Below are 14,060 nucleotides of genomic sequence, written 5' to 3' on the forward strand. Positions count from 1 at the left end.
AGAAAAAAATAGTGTGACTAGGAGGCAGACAGGTAAAAATATCTTGGAGCCAGAGGGCTGATGGCTCCACAACAACCTTTCAAGCACAGCACTCACTCAATAATTACCCCCGGGGTGGGGGCAGGGCGAGGGGATGGCTGCTCACCCTGCAACCAAGGCCAAGCCAGGGGCCTCTCCACCCCACAGGAGCGGGGGAAGGGGAACCCTCTGAGCACCTGCCTCCTGAGGTCAGTAAGGTGGTACCTGGTAACTCAAAGGACAAACTCAAAGGAGTCAGTTTCAGCGTGAGCCTCCCAGGTGAACTGAGTGGGCAAGCTGCTATCTTGGGGAAAGAGGGGCCAAGGGGACCACAGACCCTGAGGACTAACTTCACTGAAACTGGGGGTGCTCAGGGTTGCTGCCTTGGGTGGGTGGGTACTCTGGAGAGAGTGTTCCAAGTCTGTAAACGCAAACCTCTATAACAGGGCTTCCCGGTGGCTCAGTGGTAAAGAATCTGCCTGCAACACAAGAGACCTGGGTTAGATCCCTGGATCAGGAAGATCCGCTGTAGAAGGAAACGTATTCCACTCCAGTATTCTTGCCTGAAAGCTCCCATGAACAGAGAAGCCTGGCGGACTGCCGTCCATGGGGTCACAAAGAGCTGGACATGACTTGGCTACTAAACCACCACCACAGCACAGGGAAGCCGTGGGCCCCCAGAAGAGAAGCGCAGTGGAGAACGCCCAGCTCCCTGGGCCATACAGCCAAGGCCAACTCAGGACTAAGCAGTGGTGAGAAGGAAGCGAGGTTAGGTCGCTTCCTCTCGGGGAACTTAACAGCTTCCTGATTTCCAGGTGACAAGCCGTGGTAGTCCACACACTTTTTCTAATTACCTCAGAGCCTCTGGGCTTCCACTGAGCCCAATACAGATCAGACTGTTAAGAGACCCAAGTTGTCCTCCGAATTATTTTTAACTATCTTATTGGAACCTCTGGCAGTCAACTGATACAAACTGCTCCAGGCAGGCCCTGGCCTGGGGTGGCCACTCAACTTGGGTTTTCTCGCCCAGGAGGCACAGCCAGGCGCCAGCACATTCCTGGCCTCTCCCTCCTCCACCCTCCATCCCCACATTGCAAAGTCCCGTCAGTGGGTTCAGATCTGTCCTCTCCCAGGCTCGTGCTCTAACTCAGGTCTTCTCTCCATGCAAGGCCAGCACCAGGCGCCCAGCTCACAGCTCCTCCAGGCCTTGGAGGAGATACCATGTCTCCCCACGCCCACTGCCATCGCATCACCATGGCAGCTCCTCCTGTGGGCCCCCTTCCACCTCCCTGGCCCTGGTGCCCCCTTCCTCCCTGGCCCACTCACCACTCCTCATCCTCTGCCTCCTCGACCTTCTAGTCTTTGAAGGTCCAGCTCAAGGCCCAGCAATGACGTGACGCCTTCCACAACTGTCTAGTGAGAAAGAACATCCCTTTCTCTCCCTTCCTCAGCACACTTCTTGTAAGACTATTTGCTACTTTTACCATCTGGCTTTCTAGTATAGCTAGTTATTTAAGGCCTGATTCCTTTTTGAACCACAAGGCTCCCTGAGGGCAGGACCCAAGATGGGTCAGCTCTGTGCCCCTCCCCATTGCCCCACACCCAGCAGGGCCTGGCACACAGGACAGGACATGGTATTCACAGATGCTCCGAGGTCTCTGCCTGCACACCCTCCAGGAACAGCATGCTTCCCTGCTTCCTATGTTAAATCGGAACTTTGGCCTTCTACTTTGAAACAAAGATGTGACGGCGAAAAGCTAACAGCTCTGAGCTAAACCTACCAGAAGTCGTCTGCCCAGCCAGGGGCTCTAATCTGGCGCAGCCTTGCAGCACATGTGGGGAGGACCCTAAGCCTTGGAAGACAGATTTCTAGCCCTGACTCATCTGGAAAATAGGGAACAGCTCTTACCTACCAGCTGCATCTGGTTATCATATGGATAGAAGGAGAAAGAGAAAGAAAAACTTCCTGAAACATCGAGTCAACAGAACAGCCACTTCTGACTCCATTTCACAGATTTTCCAGCTTTGTGCTGTGGTCCCCAGTCCTGATCCCAACTGACTGCATCTTTGCTTCTCCAAGGCCAAATTCTGGTGACCAACTACTACATGTGCTCAATAAATATGATATGAATGAACTGAGTGAGCAAATCAATGAATTGATGTATTTTGAACTCTTCAAATTTTCCAGAATCTGATGTTATTTCTCAGCTTCAAATTTTCCCATCTTCTGACATGATACTCTGATCCCAGGAGCATGTGATGCCCCAAGCAGCTGTTTGAAGCTAACATAAACTAAGAAGTCTGCCCATTGCTCAAAGACATTTTGCCTTTCATACAGGAGCTATGATCTGTGCCTCTTTGTCTCCACTTTGCAGGCAGGATTCATCCATACCACACAGAAGTAATCACTGGCTGGGCGTGGTCTTGGCGTGGAGCCTTCCAGAGGCTAACACACAGGCAAAGGAGCCAGTGGAATCTTCTACATCTCGTCTCACCTTCCTGTTGCATTTACTGAGCATGTTCTCTGCAGCTGATATTTTATTTTCTTAGTCAAGGAGGAAGGAAAGCAGGAAAAGGGGCAGATGGTCCACGGGGTGGGGGAACTGGCACTGGAAAATATGAGAGAGGCCAGTGCCAACAAAAGCTTTTGGTTCAGTTCTACCAAGTCATGTGAGGGGGAATGCACGCCCAGTGAGTGTGAAAGCAAGAGCAGCACCATGGTTGCCCCACAGACACCTGAGCCTTCCACTAGAACTTAGGTGCTGAGGGCAAAGTGGACTGTGGTGATCATGACAACTTCAACAGCAGCACAGGGACTCCTCTGGCAATCCCAGCGGCTGAGACTCCATGCTCCCAAAGCAGCGGGCCCAGGTGGATCCCTGGTCAGGGAACTAGATCCCATATGCCCCAACTAACGACCCTGACTGCCACAGCTGAAACCCAGCGCAACCATATAAATAAATAAATAGTTTTTAAAAGACAAGCAGCACATAGGCTATCCTTCTTGAGGGCCGACTATCCATAGCAGCCATTGTGTTGAATAGACATTATTACCTTTAACCCAACCAAAAGCTGTATGAGGCTGGTGCCACTCTTATCCCCATTTTACAGATGAAGAAGTAGAGGCTCAGAGGGGATATATTACTTGTATTTCATTGAAGTTAAGACTTTTTGGTGCTGGTACTTTCTTGAACTTACCAGAAAGGGTCCCTGGAAGGTTTTTACCCAACTAGGTCACCACTCCACTTGACCAACAGCCCATCTGAGACATTGTTGACTGCACATTCTGATTTTAAGATGTGACACTGTGCAAAATTACACATCTTGGGATTGATGAAATATAGCACACAGTCAAAAAGTGGAGGCCCAGAGTCCCAACCACCAACATAGGGTGACTCCAGAATATTTCAGCCACCACACTGTCCCAGGAAGATCATGGGATTTGGAGTCAGGGAAACCTGGGCCTGAGTCCTGCAGCCACTTGCAAGTCGTGAGTCTTTGGGAGGGTTTACAGCCTCTTTTGGTTTCAGCTTCTGGACCTGAAAAGAAGGGGATGAGGCTCTGACCTCATAGGATTGTCATGAGGATAAAATGAAATAACACAGGGAGCACACCATAAACCCCATCAGCTGCCTCTCCACATGAGAACATGGGGGAAATGGGCTCAACCAGGAACAGAGGCCCGTTCACCCATGTGCTTGCAGCGTCCGGGAACCAGCCAGGAACAAGCACGTGGTACCTGAGGACGTGTGGGGCCAGTGGGGGATGCAGGTGTTTGGAGCTCCAACTTATTTCCACTTCTCTCTTGAACTGAAGGAGAATGGAGCCCAGAGACTCTGACAAACTAGGGATACTACTGAAATATGGGATTTAAAAACTTCTATCTTCCCTCTCTCTTTCCCTCCTTGCTGTCCTTTATTTCCTTCAACAGATATTTACTGAACAGTAGCTGAGCATCAAGCCCTGTCCTAGTACAGCAGAGAACAGAGAAAACAATGTCCCTGCTCGGGGGGATTAAGAGGACAAATAAAAATCACATATAATATGAATTAATATCACAGGAAAATGAAAGGTGAAAGTCGCTCATCGTATCCAACTCTTTGCAACCCCATGGACTATACAGTCCATGGAATTCTCCAGGTCATAATATTGGAGTGGGTTGCCATGTCCTCCTCCAGGGGATCTTCCCAACCCAGGGACTGAACCCAGGTCTCCCGCCTTGCAGGTGGATTCTTTACCAGCCAAGCCACCAGGGAAGCCCAAGAATACTGGAGTGGGTAGTCTATCCCTTCTCCAGCAGATCTTCCCAAACCAGGAATCGAACCGGGGTCCCCTGTATTGCAGGTGGATTCTTTACCAGCTGAGTTACCAGGGAATATCGTATATATAGGCATAAACTATATCCATAGTGATATCAAATAAATATACACAGGGGATAGAGTGAGGTAGGGATACTATAATGTATAGAGGGTATTGGAAAGCAACTCTGCTAAAGACCTGATAATGTGAGAGCACAAGCCAGGATATCGTAGGGAAGCAATCATGACAGGGGGAACAGAAAGTGCAAAGGTCCCAAGGCAGGAGCCACACAGGCCCTATGCTTAGAGCATCCTAAGCCAGGGTAGAGTAGGATATGCTGAGACAGGAGAATAGCTGGCAGCCTGAGCAGGCAGGACCCATCAACCATGGGAAAGAGTTTGGGTCTTCCCTTGAACAGAAGACTGTTTTTAAAGGGATGGATAGAGTACAAGTTAAAAAGCACATGGATTAGGAGTCTGGGATTAGCAGATGCAAACTATTACATATAGGATGCATAAATGACAAGGTTCTGCTGTACAGCACAGGGAACTATACTCAGTAACCTGTGATAAACCATAATGGAAGAGAATATGAAAAAGTATGTATACAAATGTATAATTGAATCACATTGCTATACAGCAGAAATTAACACAGTGTTGTACGTCAACTAAATAAATCTTCAAAAGACAAAGCAGGTAGGTTAGAGATGGTGGTGACCTGGGCCAGGCTATTGGATAAGGTTGAGGTTTTAAAGAGAGGAAAACAGAGGACCCAGGGTACTGAAATGTACACAGGCCTCGAACAGAAGACCCATGAAACTGTCCTGATTTAGAAAAAAAAAATTATTTTTTAAGTCAGTTGTGAAAACAAAAAGTCCAAGAGTGACAAGCAAAAGCCTGATTCCCTGCTTTTCTTATTTGTGGGAGGCCCACAGTGGCAACAGATGGGTCCTTAACAACCTCTGCCCTAATCCTCTGAGCTGGATTTTCTTATAGCCACTATTTCCTCTTGTTCCAGAGAAAGACAGAAGGAATCACGGGTGTCCAATTACCTAAATTACCTACCAGACTGCCGAAGAGCACTTGAAAGAATAGTGATCAGAAACTCTTAATTACAGTCCCAACATGATGTCTCCTTCCTGAGGACCAGAAACGTTTGTGTCTCTTTCCCCAGCAGCCTTCAGCACGGCTTTGTGGAGGGGTGGGCAGAAAGGCACCCCCATCAGGAGCAAGTCACCAGCCACCTGAGATCACAGCGGAGGGAGCACACATTTGAAGACCTACTGTCCTTCCATGTGTTATTTATCTCCAAAACAACTTGGGGTAAGATGGAATGCTCATTTTACAGATGAAGAAGCCTAAGCTAAGGGGAGATAACCACCGTATACTAGATAACTACCACGTACTAGATTACCCAGCCATGAAACAGATGAGACAATTCAAGCTGTGGTCCGCCTCACTCAGTAGTCCATACTCCTCCCGACTTTGGTGCTTTCCAGTCTTCCACACGTGATGACGCACAGAGAAGAGAATACTGCCATGGCACATTGGGTAAATGGAGAGGCTTCTCCATCCTAGGCCCTTCAAGGCTATTCCAGGGGATGAAGGTGTCATTATCTCTGGGCCACATGCCACCCATCTGGGGCCCTGGTTAGAAAGTTTTCCAATGCACTGTGCCACATTGCAAAGCGACACACGTGAATCCCACTCAGCAAGTCAACAATGGAACAGGTCCATCGACCATCATACCTCCTGGAGTTCAGGAGCTTTCTCACTTGGCCAGGTCCATTCCCAAAGCTAAAAGCATAATGCAAACTGGGGGACTGGTCAAGGAGATTCCTCCCGGTGGCTCTGAAGGAGTCCCCGAACTACTAGCAGGCAGGTTGTCTCGGAGGTGTGCCAGGACCGTGGACAGCACCCATCGGGCCATTCTGAAAGCCAGCGCTGGCTGCCCTTACAGGAGCACGCTCTCCTCCCTGTAGACCCCCAGGAAGAGGAGATCCATGTCCTCCCTGAGCACTCACCTGGCAGCACCTGCTGGAGCCATCCCATCAGATGACTGTTCACGTCCCCTGAATGGTAGCTTTATCAAACAGCACTGCTGGCCTGGAGTTGGATTTAAAACCACAGGAGCCCAGAAGTCTTATAATTAAAGAGAAAATGCAGCCAGCAGGAATTTGGGGTGTGGACCAATAGATTCTATTTGCAAGTGAAATAATAGGTGGCAAATTAGTGGTGTACAGAATCCAACAGAAGTTCCAGTTAAACCTGTAATTAAAATGATGGACTACAGCAAAAGGAAACTTATCTTCAAATGAACTGTGAGTAGGCTGTGGAAGACAGAGTGGCAACTCAGTGGGTCAGCTGCAGTCGATTCGATGACTTCCAGGTCTGGAAGCTGGGGTGTTACTTCCTCTGGCCCCACGCTTGCCCCATCCCCACTCCACAAGTGGGCTCAGAGCAAAAGCATTTTCAGTCTCAGCTCCCAAGCTGGGGACTCAGCTGCCCAAGCCTCATCTGACACAAGATTGTTCTCTAACAAAACATACCTGGTTTTAAACATGAGAATAATTTGGTACAGTAATGCGTCTTACACCTGAGCTCACGTTTTCACATGTGAATTTTCTGTGCACAGTGAATATCTAACTATATTTTTTAATAACTGAATTTATCCAGAGATGGACCATATCTTAATTTTTAAAATTACTCATGGGGGATGGGGGATGGGAGAGAGAATTACCCAAAGACTGTATCTCCTCAAAATGGCTGTCTATGGAGCAAGGGCTTCCAAGAAGACCTCTCTGTCCCCTGGGGGCGCTTACCTTTCAACAATCCACCCTCACTTTCACAAACTTCCGCACCGTGAACAAAGAGGGCTCATAGATGCAAGGCAGGCTAGGAGAGTAGGGACCTATTCTTCCAGGTGATTTCTCAGAGAGAGAAGAGATGGAGAAGCAGAAGGAATCAGAGACCAAGTTTCCCAGAAGAGTCAAAGACGCACCTGGTGGAGCCCCAAGGGTGAGGAGCACAGGCTCCATGGGACGGGACCAGGAAGCAAGCAGCATCCCCCTGAGGAACCCTTGCTGCCACTGCTGCCAATGACCTTGGAAGGTTAGCAGTTTCACTCTGGGGTCTGGGACCTCACCAGAAACTGCTGCAGGTCCCTGGCACACACTCTCCAGCAGAGAAGCCTGACACATCAGAGCCCACCAGTGACTGGCTGCCCTTTGTTCTGCAGAAGCAAAAATCCTCAGGCATCCTCACATTGGCTCTGACTCTTCCTTCACTGCTCCTAGAAACAACCCCAGACTGCAACAGACTTTATAGGAATGAGGTTGGGGTGGTAGCGATCAGGAAGAGAAAGATGGACGGGACAGTAAAGCATCGAGACGGAGCCTGGGATGTTCTTCTGGATTCCAACCAACCTGGGACCACATACTGTATTCCCCCTTAGAAACTGGGGTATGCTCCTTCTCTACCAATTTCCCATTAGTGGAGGCTCATGTCCCTCTTCTCAGAGCAACAGCTTAAAGAAACAAACTCACAGATTTAGACAACCTCGTTTGGGTAAATACCTATGTTGTCAGCAAAAATTTATTAAGAACTTATTATGGATTCACATCACATAGACATCAAGAACATGAAGTCTGGAAACTAACAGACCTGAGTGCAAATTCTCAGGTTGCCACTCACTACCGTGTGACCTTGAGCAAATTATTTAACCTCTCTGAATTCAAGTCCCACATCTGTAAACTGCTGAGAGCAATAATATGCCTCCTGGGACTGTAATGAAGGTTAAATGAGATAGTATATGAATGAAGCATTTAGCACAGCTCAGAAGCTTCAATAAAAACTTAGATATTATCACTGTGTGCTAAGCACCCAGCACCCTGCTGCTGCTGCTAAGTCGCTTCAGTCGTGTCTGACTCTGTGCGGCCCCATAGATGGCAGCCCACCAGGCTCCACCATCCCTGGGATTCTCCAGGCAAGAACACTGGAGTTGGCATTTCCTTCTCCAATGCATGAAAGTGAAAAGATCCAGCACTCAGCCCTCCTAAAAGCAGGCCAAGCAGGCATTTCCCCACAGATGACCATCCCACCTGCGATCACGGGGCATGCACTACCACAGAGCTACCTATGGTACTGTGCTTCTGACCTCTGGAAGTCAGAGGGGATGCCAGACTAAAGAAGGCTGATGTAAAAGGAATCTATAATAACAGAATTTTTCCCCATCCTCGTGCTCCAGAAATTTTTGTAAGGATTTCTTGCAGCCCAGCCTGAGAGTGAGCAATAACTCAGACCTGGTTTAGGAAAAAACAAAATCCATCTTCCTTTTAAACTGTTCTGCTGCTTATCTTAGCAGCTTTGAAGGGATTAATGATGCATCGTTCTGCTGCAGCAAATCTGGACAGGAAGGAGCACGAGGAAAAGGAAGCTGCACAAACAGAAAGAACTTGCTTCTTAGGATTCTTCTCCTCTCCTCTCTGTATTTATTATATCATCCTTGAAATTTGCTCCCAGATCCAACTGGGAGGGCAGTGATTCCAGGGTGCATGTACCACTTACTCTCATGAGCATGCATACACATGCGCGCACGTGCACACACACACACACACACACACACACTCACATACATACATTTCCAGTCGCAGACTAGAGTTCCCTGAGTCAGCATGGCTTCTTTCTTGCTGTCCTGGGGGGTCCCCTGATTTTCTTTGCTCTTAAGGTGCACACATCTTAGGTCAGCACCCAGCAGCCCCAGCACAGCTCTGCCCACCCCCTACCCACCCCCCGACCCACCCCCCGACCCGACTCCACATTCCACAGCCCTGCTCTTACTCAGGCTTCCCCACTCAAGATCTCCCAGGGGACGCTTGAGGGTTGGAAATAGGTCAGTTTGAAGCTGCACTATAGGTCCTTCTCAACCACATGGAAAGCCCTGCCACTTTCATCCCTCTCACACCAAGAAACAAGGACAGGAAGAGAAAGACTCACTTCTGATTAAGATCCATGAGGAAAGGGGTGCGGAACTAACATTTAATGAGCATCTGCTAGGTGTCTAGCACTGGGCTTAAAAATAAGCCTGCAGAAAAGGTACTACTGGCATCCCTGCTCTACAGTGGAGGAGATCGAGCCTCAGGAGGTGAGGGACTTGCCCAAGGTCACCCCACACTGGCACATGGCAGAGCACTGGGCCCAGTTCTCACTGAAATCACCGGGTCTCCTCCCCCCACACCCCAACCCTCTCTTCCAATCTCCCCTCTCCCAACCCGGCCCTGCTCACCTTTCCCATGGGCTCACAGCTCCAGGACACTTGCCCAGTAGCCAGATCTCTGCTTAGCTCACTCTGGAGACTTGCTCACCTTCGGTCGGTGACGTCAAAACACTGGAAGCTCGGGTCCTTGTCACTCACAAGTCCCAGTAAAGAGCTTCATTCAACTCACAAATAGCTGACACACAACTCTGCATGTGACTCAGGCCAAACACTCACTCCAAGCAGGCTGGTGGGCACAATCTGCCTTCTGCACTGAGTCACCCTCCAGGCTGAGCTGCAAGGATTTGCTGAAACTCACCACCTACTTAGCCACAGCTGCTCCATTAGAGAAAAAGCCAGCAGAGGAGCTGAGCCTCTGATGGTACCCATGGATGGGCCACGGCCAAGGACAAGTAGGTATGACCTTAAAGCTCTTCCTGCCCAGGTCCACCTCAGCCTATCACGCGATAATGCAAGCACAGCATGAGACACAAGAAGCCCTCTGTTAACCTCCACTCACTCTGACCTTGTTCTTCAGACATCAGTCCAATACAGCATAACTAAAGTTTTGGTTGAATTGGGTCAGGGGGAGCATTTCAGGATTTTTTTAGTTCCTGAAAGTTCCCATTAACAGGGGCAATGCCCTCAAAACAAGCTTCTTTCTCTACACCCCTGACCTATCTCCCCAACCCAAACCCACCTGCCTCGTGTTCACAGTTGAATTGCCCCAAAGGTAGCTCTGGCTAGAAATTCCTTGAACGATCCGATAAAAATTTTCTCAAAGAACGAAAGAGGAAAGGGAACATTTAAAAAAAAAAAAACAAAAAACTCTCCTTGACAGCGACTGGATTCTGTAAAGTGAGTGGCCTCGGGATTTCTGAACACTTGCAGCCCTGACGGGGCTGTTTGAGCCTTAAAAGGAAAGAGCAGGTGGCCGCGCCCCTGCGGGAGCGATCCTCCCTGGAGCACTACAAGCATCGCGCGCCGCTGGAGAGCACAGTGTGCACAGGTATAAACGTAGCAGAGGCCTCGCTCACGAGGCGGCGCCCCCTCCAGACCTGCACCTCGCGCACCTACGTCCGCATCTCCGCCATTCCGTTCCCAGACGCGCTTCCCTGGAGGGAGCATGGGCTCTCCGCTATCTAGCTTCGAGTTCAGCCAGGACCAGCCCCAAGACTGGGAATTAAATATTTATCTCAGGCGCGAGCGCTCTGCTTCTCTTGCCAATGTTACTGTCAAGGTCATGGGCCTGAAGCCGAGCGGCTGGGGCTGGGGTCCCCAGCCGCGCAGGAGATTCCCGGTGAGAACTGCACCCTAGGCGCGCAGCTCTAGGCGGCGGTTCTTGCCGGGCCTCCTCCCCCGGTCCTCCGCGCGCGCTTGCCTCTGCAGCTCTGCCCGATTACCTCTGGAGTTCTTCGGCCCTCCTGAGCCCGGGAAGGTGAAGCCGGGTGTCCAACCCGTGAGCGGGGCGCAGGGCACCCGCGAAGCGACGGAGGAGCTCGGGCCTCAAGGTTCCGTCGCCAGGCAACGGCGGATCAAGTGGCTGGGGCCCTCGCACAGCCAGGCGGATACCCGGGCAGCGCCGCCTCGCACCTCAGTCCTTAGGCCTCCCGGGCTGGGGCGGGGCCGGAACAGCTGAAGTTGCGGCGGCTGGTCCCATAAAGCCAGGCGGGGCGCGGACGGCGACTCACCTGTCCCGCGTGGGTCGTAGCGCGGTCTCAGCTCCTGCACTCGGACCGAGCAGCTTCGGTCCCCGACGGGTGGCGGGCGCACAGCCCCTCCCACGAGCAGTCCGAGTGTGGCGGCGACGGGCCCAGCCGGGGCTGGGAGGAGACCCGGAGCCGCGCACGGGCGCACGCGACTCTGATCACTCCTCGCTCCCTCCCTCGCCGCCGGTCCCGGTCGGTCTCCCGCCTGCGGCGTGCTCGGGCCTCGGGGGAGCGGTCCGGGAACCCAGGTACCGCTGCGGAGGGAGCGCGTGAGGCTGCAGGCGCCGGAGCCCAGTGCCACCCTCCCTGCACTCCGGCCGCGCCGGCTCTGCGGAGCGGAACGGAGCGGGGCGGAGCGCAGCGCTGCGCGCACTGTTCCCTCGCTTTGCGAAAGGCCACCCTGATGGCGGGGCGCCGTGACGCAGGCTTGACTCACGCGCAGCCCCGCGTCAATGCGAGGTTCTGGGGCCTCTGATGGCAGACGTAGGCGGAGTGGGCCAGGAGAGGGAGGGGTCTGCAAGGGAGCAGCTTCTTGAAGCCCCCGGCCAAGGAACCCAGACCCTGGAGAAGCAGTACCAGATTCTGCCCTAAAAGAGAAATGGGACCCCCATGGCTAAGGCCCTCCTGAGCCTGGGCCTCACGTCCTTCATCTTTCCAGGCCCATCTCTTTCGGCTGTCTGGTATGAACTCAGCACCAACCAAACCTGGTTATTCCCCTGTCCTGGCCACTTCCACCTCCATGCTTTTGTTCACTCTCTTCTCCTCAATTCCCCACTCCACTGTCCTTCCACCTTACCACTCCTCAAGATCCTTCCGTGTGTGGTTCAGCTCCTCAAGACGTCACTCATCTCCTGAGCTCCTAGGTAAGGCGGAGGCTGCAGTAGGTGCAAAGATCACTGCTCTGGGAGATGAGGGTGTGGAACCTCTGGGAGAGACAGAGTGGGGTTTACCTAGGAACCCATAATTCAAGACGGAAGGATCGGAGAACCCTCCAAGATGAGTAAAGTGAGGACTTATGGAGGAGATGAGACAGGATCCTGGCCACAAGCAGTGACAGGATTTCAGTGGAAAGGGGTAAGGATGACCCTTGTGGAGGGGACAGCATGATAAGGGCAAAGATGCAAGGGAGTGGAGAAGGTATGCAGTTGGGATGACTGCCTGATACGGAGCAGGGGCGGGCTGAGAGCAGGTGCAGTTAGGGAGGTGTCCTCGGGGACTTGGAAGGCTGTGTGGGCAGCCTGGATGAATTAACTCAGCTCTAGAGAACACTAAGGGGACGCTAGCACTAGAGGCAGGTGTCTGGGAGTAATGGGAGGTGGAGGCTGTATGAGTTGTTCTACTGAAAGGCAATAGGACCATTGTCATGAATCCTGAGCGTTCTGAGATTTTACCCTTGCATCTAATGTGAAGACTCCTCAGTCTTTCAATCGGCTGCGAATCTGCCAACTTTGCCCCCAAGGGAGACCTTATATTTATTACACGGGAGGACAAACAAAACTGCCCTCCACTGGGGGAGACACTATCTCTACCTTTCAAGGCTGTTTGCTGTGTGAACCTCCTCAAAAAAGATGATCTGGAACAAAAAGCCATCAGTGCCTCTACCCATGAGACCTGTGGAAACTTGAGTCCTCCATAAATTATCTTGGATAGACATTTATCTCTTCACTCAACCACTGATTAGTGTTAGCCTGCTGTTTGCCTGACTCCGTTCTAGGCCCTGAGGATAAGGCAGAGAACAAGACAGATAATGATCCCTGCCCTCCTGGAGCTCCCACTCTGGTGGATCCAGCCAGCCATGCATAGGGGGTGGAGGGGCATGGCAGGCAGTAGCAAGTGATACAGGAGGCTTGACGCACAGCCCCGCGTCAGTTCGAGGTTCTGGGGCCTCTGATGACAGACGTAGGCGGAGTGGACCAGGAGAGGGAGGGGTCTGCCTGGGAGCAGCCTCCTGAAGCCCCCAGCCAAGGAACCCAGACCCTGGAGAAGGTAAACCTGTGATGACTGACCTGGTGTGGGAGAGGGAAGGAAAGAGTCTGAGAGGGGTGGTTGTAAGGCAGAGAACTTGAAGGTGGTGTGGTGAGGGGTAAGGAGAGGGACTTTGGAGTCGTACAGACCGACATTTTCATCATGGCTGCCATTTACTAGAAAGCTTGAAGAAGTTACATAACCTTTCTGAGCCTCAGTTTCCCCATCTGTAAAATGAATAACACATACCCCATAAAGTTGTTATGGTGATCAGAGAAGATTATTCTTTTAAAATATCTGGTATCACATCTGATATAACATGTGCTTAATAAATTACAGTTATTAGTGGTATTATTTATTGGGTGATTGTATTGTTACTAACCACAATAAAGAATCTAGAAACAGGAGCAGATTGGAGGAGCACTGGGGAAGAAAGTCATGAGATAATAGATGTAAGCCATATTGGGAATGAAGCCGATTTCCCATATGACACTGGTGGTAAAGAACCTGCTTGCCAGTGCAGGTAGATATAAGAGACACGGTTTCGTTGTTGGGAATCTTTGAGACCTGCTGCTGCTTTCTCACTCCCTCACAAAATCTATCCCTAAATCCTGGAGACTTTTTCTCCTAAATACCTCTAGGATCTGGCCAGTTCTCTTTAACTCTGCTGCTACAACCCTAAGCCAGGCAATAATCACTGGCCGCATGAACTCTCACTCTCACCTCCTGACTCTAACTTCAGCCCCATGCCCTTTTCTCCGCGCAGCAGCGAGCGTGATCTTTTAGAAGCACAGATAAGCTCACCCTCATCGCCAG

The 14,060-nt window shown here is 51.1% G+C and overlaps 1 protein-coding gene across 2 annotated transcripts in view; it reads right to left on the reverse strand.

The window, feature by feature from the left end:
- Positions 1-11,653, reverse strand: part of SLC6A17 (solute carrier family 6 member 17) — a 55,767-nt gene extending 44,114 nt beyond the window's left edge. The window contains exon 1 of one of the 2 annotated variants that reach the window (XM_040232090.1): positions 11,262-11,653. The gene's annotated coding sequence lies outside the window, so the exon portion shown is untranslated. Of the gene's footprint in view, positions 1-10,973 lie in introns of both variants that reach the window. The other variant, XM_040232091.1, reaches the window with a different exon arrangement.
- Between the last annotated feature and the right edge of the window lie 2,407 nt (positions 11,654-14,060).

This window comes from Oryx dammah, unplaced genomic scaffold (assembly GCF_014754425.2).
Source record: "Oryx dammah isolate SB20612 unplaced genomic scaffold, SCBI_Odam_1.1 HiC_scaffold_28, whole genome shotgun sequence".
NCBI lineage: Eukaryota > Metazoa > Chordata > Mammalia > Artiodactyla > Bovidae > Oryx > Oryx dammah.